The following is an 11,772-nucleotide window of genomic DNA, read 5'->3' on the forward strand; positions in this document are numbered from 1 at the left end:
GAAGTGGTGGATGTGGGTTATGTTTAAAAGACATTTGGATAAGTACATGAATAATAAAGGTTTTGAAGGATATGGGCCAAGTGCAGGTAGATGGGACTAGTTTAGTTTGGGAATATGGTCAGCATGGACTGGTTGGACCGAAAAGTCTTTTCCTGTGCTGTATGACTCTATGAACTCTCTGGCAGGTTATGGCCATTTTGGGAAGGACCTGCAGGTGGGAATAGGTTACCAAGACTCTAGTTGCAGATATTCCTGGAGAGATTGGGGGGTGGGGGGAGGGAAGGAGGGTGCATTGCATCGCATGATCTCCAATTGTCAATCCCCACACTTCCCAACATATTATCTCCAATATTATTGTGATGAATAAACAAATGTCTTCTGAAATATTGAACGGAAAAATGTTCTTAAATGACTCGTCCACCACCCGTTTTGCCCACAGTAGTGTCCTGGAGATTAATCTCTGACATCTGGATGAATCCTGGAGAGTTGGCAACGCTACTGAAGGGCTGGTATGGGGAGAAAAATGAACATTTGTGTGTTTAAAAATACAAACATTTCACATCCCTCTCACATTTCAGAAGTGTATGGATATAAATTTGAGCCTGAGACGTATCAGGTTACTACCTCCAATAAAAGCACAGTGCAGTATTGAATGCACTTTCCTGTCTTCACATTGGTCTACCCACCAGGAAAGTTGACTGTGCACAATTATGTTCTGTGTATTAGTCTAGTTCATGATACATTCTCTGTTAGTATCTCTCCTCCAGGAGTGTCCAATCCGGTTGATTTTTGACTGAACCCAACAGTTTAGGCACGTCAGTGTCACAGTATTTGATGCTTATTTAACATTGTTCAATATTTCTATCCAGAGGCGGAACTGGTTTCTGTCAGTCTGTTTATTCGTTCCAAATATTTATTTTCTTTTTGACGGGCTCCACTTTATGTCCAAAACAAGTACAGAGAATGCTGGAGAAAGTCGGCTGGCCTGGCAGCATCCATGGGGCGAGGGAAACCGAGGGTCCGAAAGTGAAAGGTGTTGGGAAATTTGAGAGAGGCAGAGGGTCGGTTAAAATGGTGAAGAAGGTCACCGACACTTCTTCAGAACTGTTCTGCATGTCTGTCATGTCGTACCCAGACCGGTCTCACCAGTGGTTGGCATGAGCTTGTGTTTTGGGGTCCCACTAGCAGCCCTTAGCAGCCTTCTCCAGGCCTCAGGAAGCCTCTCGAATAAACAACATAGCTCTTCCTAAGGTTAATGTGGGAGGTCAGGTGAGGCTGGGCTCGCACGCCAGTGGCGTGAGCGACTGGAGTCCATTGGGTTCTCTCTTCGGCGGGATCTTTAAAACCACCATCTTGGATTTCCATCTGCTCCCTTCTCCCTGCCACATTTGGGGGGAAGGCTGAATGTGGAACCAGATTCGAGATTAAAACCCTCCAATTTGGAGACAGGTCTTGGCTTATCGGTCATCAAAAAACAGTCCTATTCTGGTCTCACTCCTCCCGTAACCACTGTTGGGCTGAATGGCCTCCATCTGTGCTGTAACGATTCTGTGATTCTGCTGCTCCCCTCCCTTTTCCATCTGCCCCATTGAGGATAACATTTGAGAACCCATTTGTTTTTGAGGGGGCAATTGAAAGCTGGTGGGTTAATCCAAGGAGCTAATTGGACCAATGGGTGATCTGGCCAGGATCTTTAAAGTGGTATATAAAGGAAGCAAGGGTGATGTGAGAGGATAGGAGAAAGTGAGGACTGCAGATGCTGGAGATCAGAGCTGAAAATGTGTTGCTGGAAAAGCGCAGCAGGTCAGGCAGTATCCAAGGAGCAGGAGAATTGATGTTTCAGGCATGAGCCTTTCCTGAAGAAGGGCTCATGCCCGAAACGTCGATTCTCCTGTTCTTTGGATGCTGCCTGACCTGCTGCGCTTTTCCAGCAATACATTTTCAGCTCTGATGTGAGAGGATAACCCATTTTCACTTGGCTAGTTGTTCTGGAATGCATTACCTGGAAATCTGATGGCACTAGGTTTAGTTGAGACATTCCTGAGAGTACTGGATGATTATTTGTATAGAAAGTGCATGGGCGATATAGAGAAAAGGCAGGAGATTTGGCACCGGGTAAGAAAGCAGCAGACACGATGGACCGAATAGGTCCTTTCTGCGCTGTAACAAGCCTGTGATTTTGTTGCTTCCCACTCCCCAAACGACCCAGACGGAAATGTTTTGGAACTACTGCTTTAATGCCGCATCAGATGTCACACTGTAGAATGTTCCAGGGGATAACAAAATAGTAACAAAAGCAGCAGTACATGGAAAATGAATAGTACTCGTACAGAAAATACTAGTCATTTGCAAGTTGTTCTTCTGCAATCCTACTTTGCAACAAATGGACAACAATTGAGATGGGGGTTGGATTGGGGGTGGGGCGGAAGGAAGGAAAAAACAGACCCATTTTGATCCAGAATCTGAAATGTACAAGCTATTGCAACTTTCCTCTGAATGATGTCAGCCTGTTTATGCGTGGTTAATATTTATGAATTTCAAGCACTATCCAGGGGTTCTTGTGGCTCCTTGTTAGGATCTGCACCTCTGGACCAGAGGAGGCCTGGGTTTAAGTCCCACCTGTTGCAGAGGTGTGTAATAACATACCTGAGCAAATTATTTAGACAATATCGAAAAGCACACCTCAAGCGATCTTGTGGCATCGTGGTCATTTCTCTACCTTTGAGTCTGCTTCAGTGTGTAATAAACAGCTCCCAGGTTGGTTCAAAAGTATCTAAAAGCACAGCACATGTTAACACCTTTACTCCAGATCCCACAGTGCAGTGAGCAGATCAGCCACAGGGCGTTGTATATATAAAAATGTCACATTTCTCAGCAATATAGAGGTCTGCTACCTCACCTGAGTTGGGTTAAAAACAGCAATAAAAGAAGCTGGTGCTGCAGCAGGTTATCACTCACTGGGATCTGAGTTTAACAGGAAGACAGTCTCCTGACTTGCACTCCTTAGTATTAACATTTCTCCACTTGGCGAGCACAGAATTTCACGAGGAAACCTAATTCACTTGGAACATAGATTCATAGTAGAGGGGTCAGTGTAAACATGTCACACTGTCATTAGTGTCGATAGTGTGGTGCTGGAAAAGCACAGCAGGTCAGGCAGCATCCGAGAAGCAGGAGAATTGACATTCCTGACTGAAGGGCTTTTGTCCAAAACGTCGACTCTCCTGCTCCATGGAAGTTGTCTGACCTGTGCTTTTCCAGCACTACACTCTCGACTCTAACCTCCAACATCTGCAGTCCTCACTTTCGCCACAGTCATTAGTCCCTCAATAGTGCTGCTGTTGGTAGCAAATTGTACTGCAGTGTGAGATGTTTACAAGAAGAGTTGATAACTAAACCATAAGAATCAATTGGAGTCTAATGACCTGAAACGTGATATTCCTCAACCCATAGATGCTACTGAACAGTGCCTTTAATGGACTAAGATGGCCCAAGATGTTTCAGCATTTTCTGTTATCACTGCATCGTAAATGTGGGTTTATAATGGAAATTTCTGATAAAAGGCACACTTTGTCAAAGCTTTTCATCTTGTTCTTCGGACAATTCTCAAGAAATGTAGATGTGAAGAGAAGCCAAAATTTACATTATGTGAAAAGAGAATGCTGACTGGCAATGCCATGCTTGTTCTCCATGGTAATGCTTCCATTGATCAGCACCCCTCTGCCAACCAACCAATCAGAACTCTGCTCTCACTCAGTAAAAATGAATTCTTCCGCGGTTACGTTAGGGCCCGGGTGTCCTTGGAGAAGGAGCATGCGGTGTCCACCAACACCCTGGAGTTGTTCAGGGAGAGGTGGGCGCCGCAGGGAGTGGAGTGCATCATTTCCCCCTCCAACGCTATTTTAATTTAGTCCTTGCCCTCCCCTTCACTGTTTTGATCACACAGCATTGCCCTTTGATGTGAAGGGCACTGCTTGTCACAGGCCACTCGGGTGTTTTTCCTACTTTTCCTGGTGGAAGAGAAAAAAAATAAAAATGAATTCTTGCAAATTGTCCAGATGAGTGCAAGACAAAATGTCTCACTAAAATGTGTCTTTTTGCGGCAATACTAAGGCTCTGTACGACGAAACAATTATTTGCATAATGGAAATGTTAAAGGAAGACTTTGAAAAGGAGTACAAAATTGTCTCTGTGCATTGAAAGAGGAACCACAATTAGTTATGTGCAATATTAGCATCAGAAATTTTTGCATTTATATCGCACTTTCCATGACCAGCATATATTGCAAAAGCTTTACGTTCAATGTTGTATGTTTGAAGTGTAGTCACGTTGCAGCATCAGAGATGTGGCAAGGGAGGCAGCGATGCCACGGTAATATCACTGGACTAATATTCCAGAACCGCAGGTTGATAATCTGGGTCACTCCCACCATGGCTGATTGTGAAACGTGCATCAATAAAAATCTGCAACAACAATGCTAGCCTAATGGTGGTCTGATTGTCAAAAATACCTTCTAGTTCATTAATGCCCATTCAGGAAGATCTGGTCTGCTCTACATGTGACTCTAGGAGAAAGTGAGGACTGCAGACGCTGGAGATCAGAGCTGAAAATGTGTTGCTGAGTAGGTTAAAATCTTCTAGGAGAAAGTGAGGACTGGGAAGTTGATTTCAGTAAGCCTGACATGATTTGAACACGCAACCTTATGATCTGGAGTCAGACGCGCTACCGTTGCGCCACAAGCATTTTCAGATGTGACTCTAGACCCACAACAATGTGGTTAACTCTTAACTGCCCTGCGGAGAATTACGGCTGAACAATAAATGTTTGACTTTCCAGCAACACTCGCATCCTGTAATGAATTGTAAAGAAGCTCTATAACAGTACTGTAATAATGATCTTGAGATATCTAATTTTGTGATGTTAATTTAAGATAAATATTGGCCAGGATGCCAGGGCGTTCTTCCCTAATCCTTTTTTTGAAATAGTACCCTGGCGACCAGATGCATGTCGGTTTAATAGCTGATCCAAACATCTGTACTACCAACTGTACAACACTCTCTCAGTTCTGCACACAAGTGTCAGCATGGATTTCAGCACAAAAATCAACGATTGGGATATGAATCCAAAAACCTCTGAGAGAATTCTGTCAACAGGGTTCAAAGATTTCACAATTTTAGTGCACAAAGCAGCATGTACATGAGAATACTTCCCAGGCTGTTCTCTTTGTTCTTTAATGGGATGTGGGTGTTGCTGTTGTACTCGTTGCCCATCCTTAATTGCTATTGAATTGATGGTTTGCCTCACAGATTTATGACTTGAATTTAAATTCCACTGTCTGTCCAAGTAGGATCTGTACATCAGAGTTTACAGAATTTATCAGACATTACTGGAACTCAGTTGATGTTTGCCCTGTATAATCTTGAACAGTTCAATTGATTCTGGAAAATCTTGAAGTCCATCTTGTGTGACTATAAATCACATATTTCCTTCACTGCCGGTGACTTTGAATTATTGAATTGCTTGGAACTCAAAAATGTTCAGGAGAGATGTTAGCACTTCTACACACAAAGGGAGGTAGAGTTTTGGAACATGTTTCCACAAATGGCAGTTGATATTACATCAGTTGTTAATTTTAAGTCAGATTCATACATGTTTGTTAAGCAAAGGTATTAAAGGATATGGGCCAAAGGCTGGTATATAGAGTTAACCCACAAATAGCCATGAGTTCAGTTAATGGCAGAATAGGGTCAAGGGGCTGAATGACTTACTACTGTTCCTGTGTTCCTATAATAAATGTTATCCTCACCATCAGGTAATCACTGCATTTAAATTGGAAAAATCAGGCATCCCAACTCATTAGGTAAGAAACAAAATCTTAAAAACCAAACTCTACCATTCCCCTGTTGATATCTAAATTTCTATGGTTGGATTCTGATGATTATAAAGCAAGGAAGTGAAACTGTAACTTGACAACTGGCCGACCACATTTGGAATATTGTGTTCAGTTCTGGACATCTTATTTAAGGAAGAATGTTAAAGCCTGAAGGAACTGCAAAGGAGATTTACTAGAATGAATGGGTTGGTGATGTCATTTCTTATGGTAATGTCATTTCCTGTTCCTTCTTTCAGAAAAAAAAGCAGGAAATGACATCACCAACCCAAACACATAAATAGAAAGCAGGAATCATTAGCAATGCTTCACCCGGAGGCCCACTGAAGATGTTACCTAGTAGAGTGATGAAATGTCTGAAAATGAACCTTCTAGCTCAGCAAGCAAACCTACATCCAGAACCTCAACCTAAACAACATGTCTTCTCAAAACTCGCTAATAAGGTTCTTTGCTGAACATCAACATTCATCAAAAGCCTCATTAACTGATTTATGCACACTGAGCCAAGCAAAGCTAAATTGGAATGTTAGGTGATTTTCAAAAATTAAGTATTTTGATATCTAATTTGCACATTAGAAACTTAGAAATCTGGCCACTCGGGTGTTTTCCTATCTTCCTGGTGGTAGAAATTGAATAAAGATCCGTGCACCTTGTGTCTCTCACTGTGTCTCACACCTGCACACACACACACCATGGGTGCTGGGGAATAAATAAGCACTACTGCAGTTAGGTGGTAGTGTGGGGGTTTTAAAAATAAAAAAAAGAACAGGAGTGTCAGAGGTTCTGTTCACTCTGACAGCTGGCTCTGAGGGAGCTGGATCAGTGTGTGCGTTTTCAAGGACTCTCCTCCTTGAAGGTGTCAGAGGGGAAGGGGGCTGTCTCTGAACCAGCTGCCCCACACACAAAAAAATAGAAACTTAGAAGTAATTTATTCACAAAATATGTCGTGGGATAGACCGGAGTCATGAATTGGATGCAACTACAGCATCAATGTTGTGAAGTATTGTCAGAAAGCCTTCTGTCAATACTGTTATTATACAGAAGCTTGAGGAGTCTGTTGTTCCTTGTTGCTTTCTCTGCTACAGGTCAGCCAATCTGAGTCAACAGGTCAACCAGGCGGCATCCTGCTCTCCTCTGGCATGTTAGTGTGACTGCTTGAAATTGGGCATTCTCGCATTTGTCTTGCTAAGTGCAAGATAAAAACCTTCGGCAAACAGTATCTCTTTTCTACAGTAAGCAGGAGAGTAGATATTGGAAAAGTTGATGATCTGAGTCATCTGGCGTTAATAGACCAAATGTCTTCACCAGAAGTTCCTTTTAATAATTTAGTGTGAGAACTTCTAATTTCTTTTTTGCACAGCTACATACCCTTGAGCCTTTCACCAAACCTAGTCGAGGCCAGATAGCTCAGAAAAACAAAGTTGGTGAAATATTCACAATTATAATGAACTTTTCACCTCAGCAAGTAAAAACATTTTACAACAGAATTTTATTCGAAATTTTATGCAGTTCCCTTTTCCAAGGATCTCTATATAGACAAATGTTTTAAGGAGCTGCACAGAACATCGAGTCTGACTACTACTCAAATGGTGGCTGTTCTTTTTCTTAAATCTATCTACCTGCCTTGGTTCAGTAGTTACACTGTTTTTATTATTAATGAAGTGTAGTGACTGCTGCAGTGTAGGAAGTGTGGCAACCAGTTCGTGTAGAGTGACCTACCACAAGCAACAATACGATAATCAACTTTTCCTCAACGTGCAGCTGCTCAGATGGTCTGTGCGTGCCATTCAATGCGTCAATACCATTCACGGCATGGACTTCCAGTTCCTGAAGTAACTGCTGCGCACAGAGCTCTGGAAGCCCATGCAGTAGGAAACAAAATTAGTGGAAAGGCTGATGATAATGACCAGATAATTCTGTTTTCAGTGATGGGGTTTCAGGGACACTTCTCAGCCTTGACACTACTGCTGTTCAGAATACTGCCATGAGTACCTTTACAGCTGTGCCAAGGGTTAGACGGTGAGTTGGTTTAATATTTCATCTGAAAGCATGAATTGGTAGCTTACATTTTGTACTCAGGTCCCTGGTGTTATACTTGAATCCATGATCATCTGACACAGAGGTGACAGTGTTTACCATTGAGCCCAGCTAATCTCGAAAATGTTGAATGAACACGGTTACATAATTATCCCAGAAAAAACAAAGCTCCTCAATTTATTAGAAACAGTATACTGTTTCCCATGAGACAGTTCCTAAGTACTGTCAAATACTTCTTTACAATTATTTAAAGGTACAGGAGGAGGCCATTCAGCTGTTTGTACCTGTTCTGCCATTCAGTGAAAGCCTGGCTTTTCTCTATCTTAACTCCATCTACCCGCCTTGGTTCTGTGCCATATGGTTTTCATTCCAACTTTCAAGCTCCTTTCTTTAAAATTTAAGCTATTTTTCTAATCAACCTGTTCAGAGATGCTATTACACACCTCTGGACTACAAGATGATCCCTACCCAATGTGGTAAACGTGATACTTTCTTAAAATGGAGCAAAAAAGACAAAACAGCCACTTGACTGGCAGCACATCCAACACCTTCAACGATCACTTCTTCCACCACAGACACACAGGATACACTTCAACAACACCCCTTACACAGCACCTTCCAAGCCAGTGATCTCCACCACCACTGTTACATGGGAACACCACCACTTGCAAGTTATATCCAAGCATTCTGACTCGGAAATATATCACCATTCCTTCACTGTCACTTGGTCAAAATCCTGGAACTCCTTCCTTAACAGAGCTTAAAAATGTGTTGCTGGAAAAGCGCAGGTCAGGCAGCATCAAAGGAGCAGGAGAATCGACGTTTCGGGCAAAAGCCCTTCTTCAGGTTTCCTGAAGGCTTATGCCCGAAACGTCGATTCTCCTGCTCCTTTGATGCTGCCTGACCTGCTGCGCTTTTCCAGCAACACATTTTTAAGCTCTGATACTCCAGCATCTGCAGTCCTCACTTTCTCCTTCCTTAACGGCACTTTGCACCAAAGGATTGCAGCAGTTTGAGAAGGATGTTCACCATCACCTTCTCCAGGTTAATTAGAGATGGGCAATAACTGGCCCAGCCAGCAATGCCGACATTCTGTGAATGTATTTTTAAAATCTTAGTCTATATTAGGTGTTCATTAGCTAGGCCACCTTACTACATACACCTCTCTCTCCATCATGTTTGACAGCTCATCACTGCCTGGATTGTGGCTACACCATAATCTGGCCTTTTTAAAAAACTATCTATAGTTAACACCACCTGCAAACTTACAAGCAAAGATTCAGGCTGTTGTTGTATAATGAAAATAAATGCACATTTGTCCTGAAACCTCAAGACTCATGAGAAACTGACTTGTGAACTGTGTTTTAACTTTGTAAACTTTTTTTCCTCTCTGGAATGTTTTTTGTAGCATAATTGTAGGTAACTCCTTGTTGATTTAAAACTTGGACCAGATGTTACTGAGATGTGTACAGTGTATTATTGTGCATCTTATAATAATTAAAACACTATTGCATCAGATGTTTCCATAAAAGTTCTTGATAAATCTAGAGGATGGTCAAAAAATGCAGTTTTTAAAAATCAACGTCAATTACAGTACCCTCACCTTTCTTCCAGATCAAGAGGAGCTGGGCAGGGCTTGTAGTGCAGTGATAGTGTTTCTACCACAGGTCCAGAAGGCTCAAGAACCACCTGCTCCAGAGGTGTGCCATCATACATCTAGATAGGTTGATTTTGTTTTTGGAAAGACCATCTAAACAGCTGATAACATCTGAAAAGCCTGTTTATTCGTTACAATTCTGAACTATACTGTACTCTGAATCATAGGGCTCTTGCAGGACAGGAGGCTATTCAGCCCATTTTATCTGAGCTGGCCTTTTGAAAGCATTCTCTGTTTACACTGATTTCCTACTTTTTTCCATTGGAAGTATTTATGCAATTTCGTTTTAAAGTTATACTGAGTCTGCTTCCACCACCTTTTCAGGCAATGTATGCATGATCATAACTCTGCATATTCCTCGTGGACCCTTCGGTTCTTTTGCCAGTGATCTCAATTTTGTGTCCTCTGCCGGTGGAAACAGTTTCTCCTTATTTATTGTCACAGTCTTTCTTGATATTAAATGTTTCTCCTGAACTGCCATCTTAACCTTCTCTGCTTTAACCTAAGGACAGTAACCCCACCGTCTGTACATAACTGCGGGCTCCCTTGACCACTTGAATGATCCATTTTCCAAGAGCACACACAAAAGATGACAGCCTGAGACAGTGTGCAGGAGAGGAGCCAAGACAGTAAGGAGACAGAGTCAAAGAGGGAAATGTGGAAATATAATCAATTGTAAACATGTTAATAAGCTGGCATTCTCGATTGTGGGAGGACAGAGCCCTCTGGTGGAGAATTATTTCAGTTCCAGTTACTGCGGTCACAATGTAATCAAAGCCAGCCAACCCCATCTTGTTATATAGAGATAAAGAGATGTACAGCACAGAAAGACACTTCGGTCCAACTTGTCAATCCCAACCAGACATCCCAAATTAACCCAGTCCTAGTTACCAGCATTGGCCCATCTCCTGCTAAACCCTTCCTATTCCTATACCCATCCAGATGCCTTTTAAGTGTTGGAATTGTACCAGCCTCCACCACTTCCACTGACAGCTCATTCTGTACGTGCACCATCCTCTTTATGAGATAGAATTAAAAGGGAACCTAAGGGGTAACTTTCTCCTCTCACCTTAAACCTATGCTCTCCAGTTTTGGGCTCCGCAACCCTGGGGAAATGACCTTGGCTATTCTCTCTATTCACGCCCTTCATGATTTTATAAGCTTGTATAGTGCTTTTGGGGTGGACAAATACAGTCTGTTCTGACATAACATGATAGTTCCATTCCTGTGCTATCCCGCGTTATAAGAAAATTGTACATGAGCATCACCATTTAAACCAATGGAGCCGGAATCGCGTTATAGCCAGTACAGGTAAGGAAAGTTCACATTCTACAAATAATGGTCAAAATTCTTCAATGGTGTCATGCCCTTTAACTTGCTTGTCGATAATTAATCGATCTCAGGCTTCACTGCTCTCTAGGGAAGAAAATTCTACAAACAACATTCCAGAAACTTTCTCTTCGTCTCCTTAAGATGGGGAACCTCTTAATTTAATCACTAATCCCAGTTCTAGACTCTCCCTCAAGCAGAGGTATCCTCTCAGCAACCACTCTGTCAAGTCTCCTTAGGATTTTTATACATTTAAGAAAAATCATCTCACATTTTTTTAAACAACAATATATGCAGACCCAACCTGATTCCCTCAGATCTCCCATTTTATTAGTCATAGAGATGTACAGCATGGAAACAGACCCTTCGGTCCAACCTGTCTATGCTGACCAGATATCCCAACCCAATCTAGTCCCACCTGCCAGTACCCGGCCCATATCCCTCCAAACCCTTCCTATTCATGTACCCATCCAAATGCCTCTTGAACATTGCAATTGTACCAGCCTCCACCACATCCTCTGGCAGCTCATTCCATAAATGTATCACCCTCTGCTTGAAAAAGTTGCCCCTTGGGTCTCTTTTATATCTTTCCCCACTCACCCTAAACCTATGACCACTAGTTCTGGACTCTCCCACCCAAGGGACAAGACTTTGTCTATTTATCCTATCCATGCCCCTCATAATTTTATAAGTCTCTATAAGGTCACCCCTCAGCCTCTGACGCTCCAGGAAAAACAGCCCCAGCCTGTTCAGCATCTCCCTATAGCTCAAATCCTCCAACTCTGGCAACATCCTTGTACATCTTTTCTGAATCCTTTCAAGTTTCACAACATCTTTCCGAGAGGAAGGAGACCAAAAT

The sequence above is a fragment of the Hemiscyllium ocellatum genome, chromosome 7 (genome assembly GCF_020745735.1).
Source record: "Hemiscyllium ocellatum isolate sHemOce1 chromosome 7, sHemOce1.pat.X.cur, whole genome shotgun sequence".
Classification (NCBI taxonomy): Eukaryota; Metazoa; Chordata; class Chondrichthyes; order Orectolobiformes; family Hemiscylliidae; genus Hemiscyllium; species Hemiscyllium ocellatum.